The sequence below is a fragment of the Acinonyx jubatus genome, chromosome D1 (genome assembly GCF_027475565.1).
Source record: "Acinonyx jubatus isolate Ajub_Pintada_27869175 chromosome D1, VMU_Ajub_asm_v1.0, whole genome shotgun sequence".
Lineage (NCBI taxonomy): Eukaryota > Metazoa > Chordata > Mammalia > Carnivora > Felidae > Acinonyx > Acinonyx jubatus.
Genome location: NC_069390.1, coordinates 26,049,054 through 26,067,085, shown reverse-complemented (window position 1 = coordinate 26,067,085; position 18,032 = coordinate 26,049,054). Strand labels below are relative to the sequence as shown.

General features: G+C 48.1%; 1 protein-coding gene across 19 annotated transcripts in view; it reads left to right on the top strand.

Moving 5' to 3' along the window:
* Positions 1-18,032, top strand: part of CD44 (CD44 molecule (Indian blood group)) — an 87,763-nt gene that overhangs the window by 3,155 nt on the left and 66,576 nt on the right. The window lies entirely within an intron of this gene.

The window sequence follows — 18,032 nt, the reverse complement described above, 5'->3', positions numbered from 1 at the left end:
CACACCCTAAATGCTACCTTCCACATTCACTACAATTTTTTATTTTCCTCTATAATATACACGGTTTGAGCTTAAGATAAAGAATAATGGTATATATTTCTTACCACAAAACAAAAGTGCTTCTCGAGGAAGAGGCTCTGTACTGTCCTAGGGCCTCTAGGGCCTCCTTGGAGGATGGCTAAATCCCTCAGAGGTAAGAGCACCCCTGTTGTAAAAGCCTGACGCTCCTATTGCAAAGTAGGGTTCTAAGTCCCAGGAAATGCATTTACTGAGCACTGGCTTTGTGCTAGGCATTCCGCCAGGGGGTTTGAATAGGTTATTCTATGGAAGCCTCATGACGTGCTAAATATGTTTAGTTAACCCCATTTTCTAGATCAAGAAACTGAGACTCAGGGAGGTGTTATGACTTGCCCAAGGACACACAGCTAGTAAATGGTGGAGCTGGGATTCCCCATTGTCTAACACCCCCCCACCCCGTGTTGAACTCCAATGTTAACGCCCCTTTGATTCACTGCTTTGGAAATTGCATGCGTATGTCGTTCCCATATCCTCCCCATCCCTTGTGACCAGCTAACGTGAAGCCTGGTGTGAATGGCTTTCTCGCTCCGCCTGGCAGGCTGTGGACTCCCGGCTGCTCTACCCTGCCCTACCCTGGACTCTCTCTCCCTAGGCTTGGCCACAGCTGTCAAGAGATGCCAACCTAGTTATTTGTTACTAAAATAAGTCAATTCCCTTATCAGCGTCCAGCTGCCCTTCTAGACATGCTCTCATTTGCAGGCTTGGAAAAAAGGGAGAGGCTGTTCCTTGTCTAAGAGACAAGTTAGGGCAATGTCCTCTGCCTGAAAATGAAGAAAGAGGGCCTGCCTGCGGAAGCCCTCACCCCAATTCTGCCAGCATTTTGGATGCGTTGACCCAGAAAGCCCCTCCTCACATGCTCACTGGAAACCTTCAGTGTTTGTTTAGCAGACTGTATGTGCCCCAGAGAGGGAAAGTCTTGAGGACCCGGGTGGCAGGCTGACATGGGTTTCTACAAAAGTCAAGGATCTTGAACTGAAAGGCAGAGTGGAGCAGTCTCCCAGGTGGGATTTGAGATCAGTCTTAGTGTCCAGGCTGTTAGTTCCAAGCTGGGGTTCCCTGACAGAGTGGAGGTGGGCTGGTGCTGTATCTCCCCATCACTAGGTCCTGGCTGGGGCTGGGCTGGGGCTGGGGCTGGGCTGGGGCTGTGGCTGGGCTGGGCTGGGGCTGTGGCTGGGGCTGGGCTGGGGCTGTGGCTGGGGCTGGGCTGGGGCTGTGGCTGGGGCTGGGCTGGGTCTGGGCTGGGGTTGGGGCTGTGCTGAGGCTGAGGGCTGGGCTGGGGCTGAGGCTGGGCTGGGGCTGGGGCTGAGGCTGGGGCTAGGACTGGGGCTGAGGCTGGTCTGGGGCTGGGGCAGGGCTGGGGCTGGGGCTGGGCTGTGCTGGGGCTGAGTCTGGGGCTGTGCTGGGTCTGGGCTGGGGTTGGAGCTGTGCTGAGGCTGAGGGCTGGGGCTGGGGCTGGGGCTGAGGCTGGGCTGGGGCTGGGGCTAGGGCTGGGTCTGGGCTGTGCTGGGGCTGAGTCTGGGGCTGGGCTGGGTCTGGGCTGGGGTTGGGGCTGTGCTGAGGCTGAGGGCTGGGCTGGGGCTGAGGCTGGGCTGGGGCTGAGGCTGGGCTGGGGCTGGGGCTCAGCTAGGTCTGAGCTGTGTTTCCCCAGCACCTCTGTTCAGCCAACTCCACCCAGAGTCTAAAAAGGAAGTGACTCTTGTGAAAGAAGAGATGAAGCAGGTGGCAGATGCTGACAGACAAAGCATGTTTCTCAAAGGGGATCTTTTTTGCTTCAGAAAGAAATTCTGGGGGATTGCACAGTGAGAAGCAGATGAGTCAATTTCCTTTGTGTCCCTGCTTGAATGGGAAGCACACTAGTGTTCTTTAGAATCATCAGGGTAGACTAGTGCCTCCTACCTTAAATTCAAACCCCACTTTTCACACGCTGAGCAAGTTGAGATATTTTCTTTAAAAAATGTGCTCCCCCAGGGGCACCTGGGTGGCTCAATCGGTTAAGCGTCTGACTTCGGCTCAGGTCACGATCTCGCGGTTTGTGGGTTCAAGCCCTGCCTCGGGCTCTGTGCTGACACCTCGGAGCCTGGAGCCTGCTTTGGATTCTGTGTCTCCCTCTCTCTCTGCCCCTCCCCTGCTCATGCTCTGACTCTGTCTTTCAATAATAAATAAACGTTAAAAAAATTTTTTTAAGTGTACTCCCCAAAAGCTGGCCATCAAGGGTTTGGGAAGCCAGACCAATCCGGCAGAGTTAGGAAGGGGTGTTTCCTAGTCTGTGGTTGTGGAATCTGGCTTGGCGTGGATAAAGTGATGGTGCATGCCAAATTTTCTAGGACAGTCAGGATTTCCAGTGTGCAAATGTTCTACCAGTTGACGCATGGTATATATTTTGACGAAGTGTCTATATACTTTTCTACCAATAAATGTATAGCTTCGTGTGATTAGAAGTCAAAAACTTCACAAGCATCTTACATAAATGAATTCACATCCTTACAACTCCTTAATCGAGTGCCTGATTACATTGATGTCTGTTTCCGAAAATGTGTGCTTTGGAGAGAAATATTTAATATTCCTCTGCTCTCCACTTCTTGATCTCTCCAATATGTGAAGTACCAAGACGAGCTATGTATTTGACCCTTGCTTGCTAGATGTGGGCATGCATCCATTGTGGGTGTGCTTCTAAGTATGTATGTGTCGGAGCCCATGTGTCTACATGTAATGTGAATATTGCTGGTCAGTCCTTAAGAATTTATCAGGTGTCTTCTGCGGGTCCCACACTGTGCTGGGTACTACAGAGGAATTGCGTGTCTGAGGTTGGTACTTAGAGCCAAGAACCTTGGGGTGCTGCAGAAAAAGCATGTAGCACTGATCGATAGCCGGGCCATTTTAGACTGTGAGGCTAACAGCATTTCTGAGCTGAGACAGAAATGCTGAGCTGAGCAAAGGAGACTGGAGGAATCCATGGAGGAGAGGAAGTGGCAATAGGGACAAGATAGGATTTGAATACGTGAAAAAAAAACAGAATGAAAAAGGTGTGTGTATTTCTGTTACCCTGCTGTTAATTTACCCGCTCTCTAATATGTTAGTCAAATAGACAGTGTATTCAACAAACGTTTACCCCGTGCCTCCTTGGTGCACCAGGTAGTTTGGGCACTGGGGGGGCCCATGTCAGAAGGCCACAGTTCCTCACCCCTGACTAGCTAGCTCATGGTGTATGTAGTATTATATGGTTTCCTAGCTAACGGGCGACCATGTATCTCTGGCTTCCACATACTGGATTCTGGTAGTGCACCTGCCCTCCCAGAGTTGTGACAACCAAAAATGCCTCCAGGCTTTGCCAAATTGGTGGTGGTGGTGGGTAAAGCCACCCCACATTGAGAATCTGGTATCATGAGATGGCGGCCATTCCAGTAACCTCACCTCTGACTATGTGGTATCTGGTCCTCATAGGGCCCCAGTTAATTAGCCTTAAAACCCCACCGTAAAACCATGCAGGGAGGCCTTTTTATCTTTTGGGGCCACACTTCTAGAAAAGGGGAAAACCCAAAACCATCATATCTTCTATTATCCGTCCTCTTCAGCACTGTGGGAGCCCTCTGACATTAGGGATTGTATAACATTCTTTTTCTTTCTTTCTTTCTTTCTTTCTTTCTTTCTTTCTTTCTTTCTTTCTTTCTTCCTTCCTTCCTTCCTTCCTTCCTTCCTTCCTTCCTTCCTTCCTTCCTTCCTTTCTTTCTTTCTTTCTTTCTTTCTCTTTCTTTCTTTCTTTCTTTCTTTCTTTCTTTCTTTCTTTCTTTTTCTTTTCTTTCTTTTTTTTTTTGGTGGTCCCAGATCCGAGGGGTGGTCCTAGCTACTGGTAACTGTTGAACTGAAATGAATATCCAGATATAGAAATAACTTTGTCTTGTGTACAGAAGCATGCTGGACAGCATGCATAGGATGCAAATACATCTGTGTGTTTATGGTAACAGTGGAGATGGCTGTTTTGCTCAGGGCAGGGCGGAGAAGGGCGCTTGGCCAGTCAGCTGCCCACCACGGGGTTCTTATTTGGTCTGCCCCAAACAGGGAGATCACCCGTCTGTTTGTGGTTTTGGTGGCTGCTTGCTGTGGCTGGGTACGTCTGTCTGAGGACAGGGTTACTAGCTTCTTGGGCCAAGAAGGGAGTGGGAGCCAGGCAGATGATGACTCCAACCCCTAAATTTAAGCCTCAAAATAAAACACTCCCCAGCAGCAGCCCACTTGGAGGTCCGGTTATTTTGGAGATGCTGCTCCGAGGTTGGATTCCTTGAGCACCCTCCTGACCCCCCTGCTTCTGGAAGGTGAAGGTGGTGGCGGCTGGGAGAGAAGCTGAAGAGCTTCACAGAAGATTCTTGCCTTCTCTGTGGGTCTCCTGCAGCCCCTGAAGGGGCAAGCCTTCTGATGGGGAAGCCCGATGTCTGATGGGAAAGCCACACTGGAAATAGCAAACCGTGCCTCCTCGCCATAGAGCTCGCCAAGTCTGGAGTTGCCCACACCTGGGACAGCTCCTGCCTACCCAGGGATCGTCTGCCCAGTGAGACTCAGACACGGGGCAGGCAAGCGAGGAACGAGGGGAGGGTGTCGTGGGGGAAAAGAACATCCCGAAGCCAGACTTTCCCGAGTGCTGTGCACTGGCTGCCTGGGTGTGTCCACCCGAGGCAAGTGGCCCTCCTAAGTGCAAGTGTGGGCAGACAGGTCCTAGGTGGGTGGGGAGGGCTGAGTCACTGAGGAGGCGATTTGCAAAACTCGGGCCCCAAAACTCTTCCTCGAATCTGCAGCTTTTGAGAGTATAGGTTAACTGCAAAACTCCAGCCGGGAGAGACTATTCCCATTTGCTCTGGTGTCATTGCCAGGGTCCTTTGGAGGTGCCTCTAAGTTCGTCTTTCTTCCCCACAACCTTTCTTGACAGTTAGAGAGAGCTCTTGTACCTTCTGCACTGGTTACTTTGCAGTGCGTTGTATAGTTCTGAGATAACGATCACCACAATTAGTAACAATAGTAAATACGAACTGAGCGCTAGGTTGTGCCCGCACCAGGACCTTCTGTTTCCTGTATACTCACCTTGTTTAATCCATCCGCCAACCTTATGAAGTAATGCTGGTATTATCCCTCTTTTAAGCCATAGGGAATTTGAGTAACTTGTCCAAGGCTACAGAGCTGGTAAGTGATGGAGCTCAGATTCGAACGTAGGGGGTCTGGCTACTGGGCCCAAGCTCTCAGTCACTGTGCTACTGCACTTCTCTTAGTCATGAAAATGTCAGGGCCCCCAGAAACCCGGATGGCGATAACTGGTAGTGCTCTGGTTTTTTTCATAAACTCCATTCGGGCGTCAGGTGTGGGTTGGGCCACAGCGTCCACACAGCTAGCTTTGCCCTCCCCTTTGTATACATGATATCAGAAGAAGGGGCTGCAATTGCAAATATGAAGAAGTGGCCATGGAAAGTTCTCCCCATTCATACTCTGAGCGACTCGTTCATTCCAATTCCTGCATAGAAGTTCTTCTCTCCTCTATATGGTGGGGACTTAAGGAGGGGATAGGATTGACAGGGATGGTGGGTTGAGTTATTTGTTCATTATCACTTCATTACGTGTCCCCTGGATGAAAGGCAAAGGTTGCTTCTTGGTGCTTCTCCACCATCTAGGACTTTGGCTCCCGAAGGGACAAAGCTGGAAAAGGAGTCAGTCAAATAACAGGAACGTGTTTGCCCTCAGTGCAAGGGTCCTTGGCCCGGGGCCTTCTCTCTACCAGCTAGAATTGATGAGGGAGGGAGGCAGCTCAGAGAGGAATCAGGAATCAGGCTGCACTCACCCTGGCATAAGGCAAGAAGCGAGAACTAGAAGTAGACGCAGCCCTCCCTCCCAGCCCTAGCCTACACCTAAAAATGGCCTGGCTTCTGTGTGTCCCAGCAGGTGACCCTTGCATGGGGAGGTGGGGGAGAGGGGCAGGGTTTCCTCTGGGTGCTTCACCTGAGAAACAAGCCACCCAAAGAAAGCTGGAGGCAAAGCCCCCTGGGGACATCCGACGCGGTCTGTAAGAAGGGACCTGTGCGTTCGGCCTGAGCTCGGAGGTTCATCAGATTCCTTACTTGTTTGAATGTCACTTGAGCAGGTCTGCAATGCCTTCCATGACACCAGTCGTGGATCTGGGCAGCATCTTTTTCCACCTCCTCTCTCAGAGAGCACCTGCCGAGCCATCGGGGTGATGACAGTAAAGCGTCTTCCCCAGTGTTCATCATTGTGCAACTTGAGATGCCCGGGAGAAACCAACACTTCCATGTGACCAGTACCTGGTCTCCTGCCTCCGATCTAGATGGTGGTTTCTGCCCAGGCCCCTGCCCCCAGTCTTCACACACTCCAAAAGTAATAAACGAGGAATTGCCATCTGCCAGTCACAAATGCTGGCATTGCTGAGCGTGAGGTTCGAGAAGCAGAGTCCAGAAGAGCTGCACACTATCTTACAGCCTGCAGGGGACCGGTGGATGTCACTGAGTCAGGCCCACAGCCACCGGCTTGTCGCACGGTCACGTTTTCCTGCAAAGGGAAGGCACGGGTTCGGGTACCTACAAGAGTGCTGTTTGCACAGAGGTAGACCAGACTTGAAGAGGGAATCGGCACTGCCATAGAAGTCTTTTGTCCAGAAGTTCATCTTTGAGTGGATCTTCTGTCGAGGACAAGTTGTCTTCCTAGTGTCAGCCTTGGAGGGCAGGTACACCCCTCCAGACTTCCCAGAGTGACTTTTACTCTTCTCTGTTGTCTTGTTCCTCCATGATAATTCACAAAAACCCCACAAGCGTTATCTCCATCTAAAAGAAAGAAGTGTGAGGGATGCCTCTGAGCTGTGTATGGCCATCTGTTGTCTTTCACTGCTGAGCATATAAGCTCGTTACGGAAAAGCTCATGCTTTATGTACATTATATACATTTTTGTATTGCTGTTGTCCCCAGCTGTTGGTTCTGCAATTAATGTAGATGCTCAATAAATGTTCAATGGCTGGGGCACCTGGGTGGCTCAGTCGGTTGAGCGTCCGACTTTGGCTCAGGTCGTGATCTCGTGGTTCATTACTTTGAGCCTCGCATCGAGCTCTCTGCTGTCAGCTTGGAGCCCACTTTGGATCCTCTGCCCGTCGCCAACTGTGTACCTCCCCTGCTCACGCTTTCTCTCTCTCTCTCTCAAAAAAAAAAAAAAAAAATATATATATATATATATATATTCGATGACTGACTGAATGAATGAAATTTCTAGATTTGGCAAAGTAATCTTTCTCATTTACCTTCAGTGATTTGTATAAGTTGCAACTAATTCTTTTTCATCCTTTTTTTTTTTCTTTCTGGTCTATAGAAAACTTTTCGTTTGACTTTTTCTAGTGTCCCTTGTAGTGATCCTCAAACCTCCTTGAAATTGTTTTTCTCTGCATTCTCCCTCATTTGAGTGTATCTTTCTTGAAGTCCGATATGTCAGGCCAGGCAGGGGAGGTTCCCAGCTCATTAGGTTTTGTACAGTAGGACAGGGATCTTGACTTCCTATACATCTGTTTGCTGCTATGCTCCAGCCCTCCCTTCCAAATCTGGTCTCAAGTATGAAAAACCCCAAGCCTCAAAATCGTGTTCTCGGTGACACTTAGGGAAAAGATGTTGGCTTTTGGCCACTCTGTTAAAAGAAAAAAGAGGGAGTTGTTTCTTTCAGTGGTTGAAAAGCCTTCCATTCCAAAGACCACTTGGGCCAGACCAGAGGTTTACTGTGGTGCAATGGAAATGGAGTTTGGCTTTGGAGGAGTCCCGTGTAGAAGGAGTAAGAGCTGTGAAAAGAGACAGACCTCAGGTTGATTCCCCCCTTTGCCACTTTAGGGTGGCGTGAGCTCAGGCAGTGCACGTGTTAAGTGTCTAGAACAATGTTTAGCATGTGGTTTCTAGAGCTAAGTGTCTGGTGCATAGAGGTGCCTCGAAGATAAAAATGGCTATTATATTATTACATTCCAGTTTGCTGAACAAATCATTTCACCCCTGTTTACCTTTAATTTTCCATGCCTAAAATGAGAGGGCTGGATTCGAGTTGATCTATAAAGTCCTTTGCAGGCCTCATGATCTATAAATCCACCTCTCCGTGGGCCACGAACACCTAAGCCTCATAAAACTTAATGGAAAGAATAACACGACTATCATGCAGTGCCAAAAAAAAAAAATTAAAAAAAGTGATGCCTGGTTTGTATTAAATGTCAGAAGTGAATTATTAATCCATGCCAGCAACAAGTCTATTCATCCAGTGACACTCTGAACCTCAGGGGGCAAGCGTGGCTCTCGGGAACAAGGTGCCTTGTCGAGAGGATTCCACTGGTTCCTCTCAGTCACTTGGGAATGGGCACATGAAGAAGCTTGGGCCAGAGAAGTTAGGAACATGTCTTAGTCACACAGCTAAAGATACAGGAAGCCAGTCCTGGGATTACCTGCAGGATCTGAATGCAATACCCTTTACCTTAAACTGTAGTTAAAAAACAAAACAAAACAAAACAAAACAAACCATTGCGTCAAGTGACCAGAAAATCTAACTCATGAAGAAGAGGAAAGATTATGTCCTTCACTCTCTAAGTTCCATGAGTAACTTGGATTTCTCAGCCTTCCTCAAGGGAATGCTATAACGTGTTGGTTCAAAACAAACCATAATGTTCAGCCAAAGCAATGCGTAGAGGGTGAGCTATAGTAGCCTATGGAAATTAACTAGGGTGGCAATGGGGGTCTTAAAAAAAAGAGCAAACAACATAATACACACACACACACACACACACACACACACACACACACATATATATCTCCACACAAACATATACATACATACACACACAAGGCACGGGGCAAGGCAGACTTTTGAGATGGCAAGTTGCTGCTTCTACTGATAACTTTCCAGATTCCTGCTAAGATATTTATTTCTTTTTCATAAAGCCAGAGAAGCCCTTTTTGCTTAGGAAAAGAAAAAAAAGGAAGGAAGGAAGGAAGGAAGGGAGGAAGGAGAAAAGAGGGAGGGGGGAAGGGAGGAAGGAAGGAAGAAGTAGTGAAGAAAAGGAAAAAAGGAAGTCCTAAAGATGGCACTACTTAGGAGCTTGCCAAAGTGGGTCAGAGACTAAATGCCCTGTCAGGGCTCTGACCTTCTGTCAGTCACTTAAAGTCCTTACTGAGATCACATCCATTCTGGGTGTGCCCATTTCACATCCATCTGGAATCCGCCCACCAGAAGCTGAAATAAAATGCCAGATGGGTTCCGATCTCTTGTCGTATGCAGTGCCCTCAATTATTGCTTGGTCATCTGTGGCCAAGATGCCATAGCCAATCCCATAGACACAATTCTAGGAGAAGTGACAACCGCACGCAGCCAGTGGAGGTTTGGCGTTGCTCCCTCTTAGTCACAGGACTGTGGGCACCACTTGCCTTACGGTTTGCCTGTGTCCCCAGTTGTAAAATGGTGATAAACTCGCTAAATCAATCCACTAAAACATGTGGTGTCATTGGCGCCATGAAAAGAAGTGAGGGGGGGGTGGAAGATCTAGTTTCTGTCCTCACAGAGCTTATTACAGTTTTGAGGGAGAAAAGCCAAACAGATGGAAGAACTCTACAAGACGATGTATCTTCAAGCGCTAGAAGATGACTCTCTGTGAGTGGTGAATGTGTAGGCTTCATGGAAGAAGTGGGATTTGATGAGGAAGTGGATGAGTGTGTGAAAGCAAATGGACAGAGAGAGAGGAGGGAATAGGCAACCCACTGAAGTGCAAAGCTTGAGCTGAAAGTTTCAAGTGGGGGCAAATGCATCTGGCTTGACGGGGTCAGGAGAGGGCTCAGCCTCACAGAATAAGAGAGGCCAAGCTGAGGAACACCGAGGGATGACGCTGGACAGCTTCCAGGTGATCAAGTGTCAGTGGCACCATCTGCAAGATCCAATTCTACCCCCGGGAAGTTCTCACGATGCCCTCTTCAGAGGCCACTAGACAGAGTTCAGAAGTGGGGCAGTCCCAGCGCTACTTGGGATAAAACTTCAGCAGCTTTGGCTGTGTTGGGGAGTGGCAAGTGAAGAGAATCCTAAGCAAGCCCTACAGTACCAACAGCAAATAGATTTCAGCTCACATACCATTTCCCATTGGTTATTAGAGGCTACCTGGAGGGCTGTGCTCAAGAGCTAAAGCTTGACTCAGCCTCAGATGGTGCTGTGATCCATTAGTGATGTCTGCCACAGGGTACTGTGATCCATTAGTGATGTCTGCCACAGGCACGTTATGGAAGGCTCAGCCCCTGTCTCACAGGGATAACATTACAGTAGAGCAGCAGGCTTTTCTAGTTTTCCATTCTGATGGTTGCATGTAACTGGGACTTTACCCACTCAAGTCTAGTCAGCAAGTCTTTCTGTAGACTCCACCTCCTTCCAGAAGAGTATAAATGCAGTCTCTTACCCAGAAGAGTTGAGTGACTTGCGCCTTCTCTAAAGATTCATTTGCACTGCTTTCCCGTCACCCCAAGTGAAGTTAGATGCTGAGAGCCAGGAATCTCCTCTGTTTGAACCAGAGCCAGACTCCTTGGCAAAAGGCCCCTTCTCCACATCAGCTTCTCCATCTGCAAACTGAGAAGACAAAAATGGTGCCTCACCCATGGGGGTGATAGGAGGAATAACTAGCTAATGTGAGTAAAGGCTTTGAAGATCAAAGGGTTGTAGACACACGTTAATTACAACTTTTATCAGCCCTGGAGCCTCTGCATTCTCAGCTGCCACTTGGGGCTCTTCTGTGCCTCTTCTGTGCCTCCCAAATGCAAACAGCAACAGCATTCCACAGACTGGCCCCTCTGGGTCCTGCTTGTAAGATCCAAGTCAAGAAGGCTGGATTCTGAACTCCGGGCAGGCAAGCCCACCCTGGGCCACTCAAGTTTCCCACTACTCATGCCCAAGGGAGAAAGCAAGCTTACTGCCTGGGCAGGTACCATGAGATAGAACCGAGGTATAAACAAAAGGCTCCACCAAGAGTCACCTAGAAATAGCCCCTGGGTGAGATTAGGACACTCTGCTCTAATTCCCACCATGTCAAAGCCTAATTGTGTGACCTTGGGCTACTGGCTTTATCTGTCTAATGCTTCACTACACTGTGTGAACCACCGGGGGATAATAATCCCTCTGCCTCCCCTGGCCCTCTCCACCTTTGCCTGCTGGTGTGAAAGTGTTTTGTGCTGGTAGGCAGGAGCACGTGATATAGAACTACAAGGTCCTATTATTACCGGAGGTAACTTTCGCCTCTATCTCTGTCTCCCGTTGCTGGTTGACCCCAATCATTGAAATTGTATTCTTTGGAATGTTCACCAATCTCTTCAGAGCTGCTGTCCCCTCCTGGGCAGGGCTTATCTAGGAGGACGTGGTATGTGCTCAGGCTTCTCGGTTGTGCCATTTTCTGAGGCCTTGCAGAGGCAGTCAAACTGGCAGGAGACGGGGCGGTGTCCTGTTAAGCTGAATCACAATGCTCCTACTAGGATAACTCGGTAAAAGTACCAGAGGCAGGGGTAGGAGGGTTTTCAGATGCTTTGCTAGGGCTTAGAAAGTGCCAGCTGGCCTGGGCCCCCATAGCAGCAACAAAATACGGATCCAAAGAGGGAGACGAGGAGAAAGGGAGAAAGGACCCTACGTTATCCTGCGCTAGTGACAAAAAGCCAAGGATGATGGCGTATCAAAATGGGAAAGGATGCTGGACATTATGTGGCCCACTCATTTACTGGACAGATGAGGGAGAGACGTCGCAAAGATTCTGCAAGTGGCTTGCCCAAGGTCATGTACCTAGTTAGAATCAAATCCCTGGCCTTCTGATTCTCAGCCTAGTACCCTTTTCATTTCGTACTTTGAGATGATAGAGGAAAGGCACTAGACAAGAGGACACTGGCTAACCAGGGCAAGCAGACTAGCAGGACACAGAGAGGAAGCGGAAAGGGTATTGGGTTTTTTAACACAATGGAACATAGTGTAGGTGTTTAGACTCCACCGGAGCCTTTATTGTTCTTGGACTTGGTTTCCTGTTCCATACCTTGTATACCCATATTTGGTGTTGATCTTAATCCTTTTTGACTTAATGAGCACTTGGAAACCAGAAAGCCCAGTGCAACCTGGCCTGGCTTTTGCCCAGCCTCTCTGAGCAATTCTGTGAGCTGAGTCAATAATCAGTGGTTTTCAAACGATTCATTTGTTCCCTCGACACATGTTTATTGAACCATACTATGTGCCAAGCGCTCCACCAGGCACTGGGGATACAGTTTTAAACAAGGGAGACACGGTTTCTACTCTCACGGAACTTACAGTCTGTCTGGGAAGATGGAGAACAAACAAGTGGGTTTTCCCGCATTGAATGGCAGTTGTGGCGAATGCTGTGCTAGAGAAGCACGGGGTCGCTGAGAGCATATAACAGGGAGGCCTCCTCTGATCTGGAACATCAAGGGTGATATCTGAAGCCCAGTAGTATGAATAGCAGTAACTATGCTCACAGGATGTCCCCAGTTCCTTGGAGGCCCTGTTTGTTGAGCTTCTCAACCCCAACCGTTCTCAGGACCAAGAAGCAGCCTGGTGGCTGGGTCCAAAACCCCTTCAGCCACCCCAGCCAAGGAAGCCCCTCCTCTGGCTGTCTCACACTTGGCTCACTGAGTAAGAGAGCAAGGAAAGGAAGTTCTACTCTTCAAAATTCTGAAAGCGACTGATTTTATCATGTCTGTCCTGAAATGGACAGTGGTAAAAAGAGAACCATGGCACTCTCCAAGCTGAGTGAGACTTTGATGATGATGATGATGATGATGATTATCTTAGTGAATGAGACCTTTAGAAGTATGTGTTGGGGGAGCAAAGTAACCCAAACTCTGGGAACCAAAAAGTGTCTTATGATGCCGGAGTTATTTTAAGCCACGGGAAAAAAATTCACAATTTACTTAGGAATCTTGAATGTTAAGCCTTGGTTTAGGGTCAGACCTCATTGATATTATTGCAAGTTTCTCGGCGGGGGGGGAGGGGGGGTTGTTTGTTTGTTTTTGTTTTGTTCTGCTTTGTTTTTGAGCACCTTGTTGATCGGAGCTGGGGCCCGGGGTCTGGTTCGTGTGAGCACAGGAGGTCGTTTGCAGGATGGCTCCCAGCAGCCACACGGGTGCCTCTGTTGGGTCCAGGCAGCGGGAACAGGCAAAAACCCTGGGCGCAGATGTCCAACACCTGGCTGAAAGGCCCCGGACTCCTTTATCTCCTTTGTTGCTGGGAACTACTTGGAGATGATGTGTCCCCCGTGTAACTGCTGTCTGTCACACGTGTCTTGGTATACCCGTATCGGTGCGAGCCAGCCGAATAGCCCTGTAACAGAACAATGAAACAGAAACCCTCGTAAAATGTTATCTTGCACAACAGAAATATGGAGGCCGGATGATTTTAGGAGCTCGGTGATGTTACCAAAGACCCAGTTTTCTTCCAACTTCCCACTCTGCCATGCCCATTGTCTGCCTGCAAGTTAGCCCTCTTCATAGTCTGAAACGGACTGCCAAAGTTCCAAGCATCCTGTGAGAAAAATAACAGTACCTAGCAGCAGGAGGAGGAATGCCTATTCACGAATGTCTCTCCCCCAAAGTTGGAGGAATGGCTTTTCCAGAAGTCCTCACTTCCCTTTCCTTTTCATTGGAAGAATGGGGTCACATTCCATGGAATGCTGAGACAGAACCAGGCACTGGCCAGGAGAACTCTGACCACCCTGCTTCGCTTAGACCAGTCATGATTCGCCCACTGGAGCTGGGAGTTGGGGCCTCACACCCCCTGAAGCACGAGTTTGGGATTTTGATCAAAACCAAGATTCGATTAGGAGAACTTTGTTGCATTAATAACAATGTCTGTTAACAATGAGTAAGGCCCCGGAGGGTGTCCACCCACCTAGTAGAGTTGTGGTCAGAGACTGTATCTACAGTAAAGGAAAAAAAAGAAAGCTAAGTTCTTGTGTTCCTAAGACACACCCTCCATCTTTTCGTGAGAAGACACGCCTAATGGATAGAGTTCACGTGGGGGACACACTGCATTTTGAGACTTTGTGGCTTATACTCAATCATAAAGAGCTGGGACTTTATCCTGTTTTCTCTCCCCGCAAAAAGCGTATAGGGAATAACCTTAAATCTGTCGTAACTTACGAGAAACAGTCAATCGTTTGTGCGCTTGAGCCCTTTATTATTAGAAACTCATTACTGCAACCTATCTCATCACTGCTGGAGCTGCATCATGCATGAGGACCACGCATCTGCAGTGATCCATTTAGAAAGAATTACTATGACCTTGAATGAATATCTCTTCCTGTAAATTATGAGATGATCATCCCCAAGGGAGATAGCTAGCTTCTCGTTTCTATAACTAGAGTGTTTTAATGTGTGTGAAGGGTCTTCAGCTCCATTATATAATCCAGCCCTTACATTAACTTCATGGTTAGCATTATTACCCTCCTGGATAGACGACAAGTGTAATGACTTTCTTAAGGTCATACGGTTAATTAATGCAGCTTTGGGATTTGAACCCTAGTTTTCCAGTCCCGAAGATGATGTCCGTGTCACCGCACTGTGTTGGCTTCCAGTGGACCTGACTGACTTCCTTTCGAGGAATCTGGAATTGACTTTTTAATTTTATATTAATAATCGCTCTTTCATAAGCAGGAAAGCACCTTCCTGATAATTTCTTTGAGTCTGAAGTTCAAGGGTCTAACATCTTAACATTTTAATAAGCCCAAAGATGAACGGGAGGGTTTTCTGGGACAGTACCCTGCCTCCATGCAGCTAGCTCATGAATCTAGTAAGTGGTATGTGGGGAGAAACTTTGGGATTTTGTTTTGTTTGTTTGTTTGTCTGTTTTCACCTAAATATCATTAAAGGATTTATGATGACTGCATCCAGGAAAGAGAAGCCCAAGAGATGTTTAATGCAGACCTCGAGGAGGGGTCTGCTTGTTTTGGGTATCTAATGATGAAAGAGTTGGAGGAAACGGATTCTATTAAACCAGAATGATTTGTGGTTTATTCCAAGGGTGAAGTTTCTGACCGTGAGGCTTGCCGAGCATTTGACTGGCTGGCTAGTTCCCAACCTACCTTCAGTTCTCAGGTGAAACGGCATTTCCTTAGAGAGACATCCCTTGGGGACAGACAGCAAAGGCCTTGGGGAAGAAAGGCTTCCCATTGGACTAATTACTCAGCACCTTGTACTTCTGTTATAACATTTTTCGTGCTGTGCTGTTGACGTGTTTAATATCTGTCTTCTTCTATGAGCCATCACTTCCCCTGGGACAGTGACCTGGCCTACCTTACTCAATGCCTGGGTCCAAGGGCTCAGCACACAGGCGCTGAATGAAACCCTGTTGAATGAATGAAGCTGAGACTGGAATTCTCTTTCCTGAAGGCCTGTGTCCACTTCAGTGTTGGGGTGGTTCTGTGGGATCGTAGTTTACCATCGTGGATTCAGGCTGTGGTCTCTAAATTCAACCAACAGCACTTTATCTGTCTGTCTGTCTGTGTCTGTCTGTCTATCTATCTATCATCTATATACCTACCTATTATCTTTGTATCTATGTATCTATCTACATATTTACCTACCTACCTATCTGTGTGTCTATCTATCCATTTATGTATCTGTCACTTTATCTATCTATCTATCTATCTATCTATCTATCTATCATCTATTGAATCATCTTTCTATCAGAATAAGAGACAAGCGCTTAAAAGCAAAGGAGGGTCAGCAAGCAAGCCACATTTCTCATTCTCTCCTTCTTCATGGTGCACACCACCCAATTCCCACCTCCCCTCCTTATTAGTTGGCATCATCTAAGAAACAGCGTCTCCCATGACTTTCTGCAAGGGCACCAAAGGGAAGCTGAAGAGGTGCAATGTCTGACCACTCAAGATGGATGTGAAAGACAAGGAGGAAACATTTTCTGTTTCGGTAGAGGAAAAATGAGGCAAGGTTTGGGGGAAGCATGCCCTGGGTTCTCTACACTCTTCTTGCTGGGGGCACAAGGAGGGACCTCCCATGGCTCCCTCTGGGACATATTTGGGGCAGCTCTCTCTTCTTTCAAACAAGTGCCCCCATATAAGCCCCAGTGTTCCTTTAGGACTGTTTCTCAGGAAACAGGAAATGTACCCTATTATCTCTTTGGGCTTCCTGTTCTTTATGTTGTTTGGAAGGCAAAAGTCAACAATCACTTCTGCATTGTTTGCTTTGTTAGAAACTGGAGAATTAATTGGGTTTCTTCTCCAAAGGAGCTTCCCATACCCTCTGGAAGGCTTTCAGAAACCGGCCTCTCTTCCAATAAGCCAGTAGGGAACGGTGTCTCTTAAAGCCAGGTTTCCTACCTGGTTCTAAAGGGCTGGCTTTGATACGGCTCAGTGCCCAGGGCAAGCGCAGGCTGTCAGGGATGTACAAGGGGAATTTGAGTCTGGTGTCCAGAAACTCAGAAGGCAGTGTGGGTGCTAGAGTTAGGCCTCGGTTGGAATCCTACCATTCATCAATTATGTGGCCTTAAGCAATTTACATAACGTCCCTAAGCCTCAGGTTTCTCATCCCTAAATTAGAGTAATAATACCTACTTGTCCGGTGGTGTTAAGGACGAATGGGATCATTTGCATGAAGCCCTTGACAGAATGACTGGCGTGGAGGAAGCATTCATCAGTAATCATTGTGATCATTGTGATTATTAGACCCGGGACCTCTCCCCCATTCAGCTCTGACTTCATTTCTGCTGCACCTGAGAAATGCTTCCCACTGCCTTTCATTCCATTTCTGGGCAAAACATTAGCCAATGGACTAAGATTGAATTTGGTGAGGAGGGCGCCCCAGAGTGCTGACACCAGCATGTGCTTACTGGAACGATTGCTGCCAACCAGGTAGAGAAGCCTGGGATGTTCCAGGAACCTTGGCCAGCGTGGTGGCTGGTGAAAGCGAATGGGGAAATGCACCGCAGGTCCTGTCTTGTCTTGCCAAATGACGGTCGGTCTCCTGGGCTGCTTGTCTCAGCAGGACCAGCCTCTTCCTGCCTTTGGTCCTGGGAGTTGGTGGTGGGGCCGGCGGAGGAGATGGTATTTTCCACCCTCTCAGGTAGAAGTGTTTCTTTACAGTGCTGTTCTCCAGCCTCACGATACGGAAGGACCCTGAGGGACAGTTTAATGCGGTAGCTTCCTACTCTTTCTGGAAATTTTGGAGATTCCCAGAGCCCACTTTCTCCCCAGAAGCCCAAGCTTGGAATTTCCTGGTCGTGGATGAGGGGCCAGCTTCTGAGTGCATAAAGGGCCCAGCCATCAGTCACTGGGGGGGGTTCAATTCTCTCATCTCCAAAAAGACCATTAATTGCCTTTACCTGCTTAATTCTGCTAGGTTCCAAAGAAGGGAAAATCTGGCCACTCCCAGCCACACGTCAGAAGTGACTAAGGATTTTGCACCTTTTAACGGGAGTGTTGGCACTTTTGTTGGATTCTAATTTTTGCTTTTAATTTCACGAGAGTGTGGCTGTGGACTGTTGTCCAGGCTGAAACAGAAGACTGTCAGAGCACAAATGGTTTTTCATGGTGTAAAGACATCAGAAATGAGAACCTGGGGATGCCCGTGGTACCAGGGAGAGCTAAGGCCAGTCGTTCAAGATTTATCTCCCTGTGGGAGAAGGAAAAAGCTTGATATTTACTAAGCACCTACTAGGAAACAAACCCAATGCTGCCGCCTCATGTATATTTATGATCTAACTCCCATAAACTCCTCTTTGAGGTACATACACAGCCGGTATCCACCGAATAAATGATTGAATTTCATCAGAGCCATTTTACAGGCTGAGAAACTGAGGCTCATAAAAGTGAAGGAACTTGCCAAAAGATGGCTCAGCTCTCATGTGGTGGGGCTGGAATTCAATTCGGGGCTCCCCTCTCCCTTTTAACATCACACCGCGAGCTTCCATTCAGC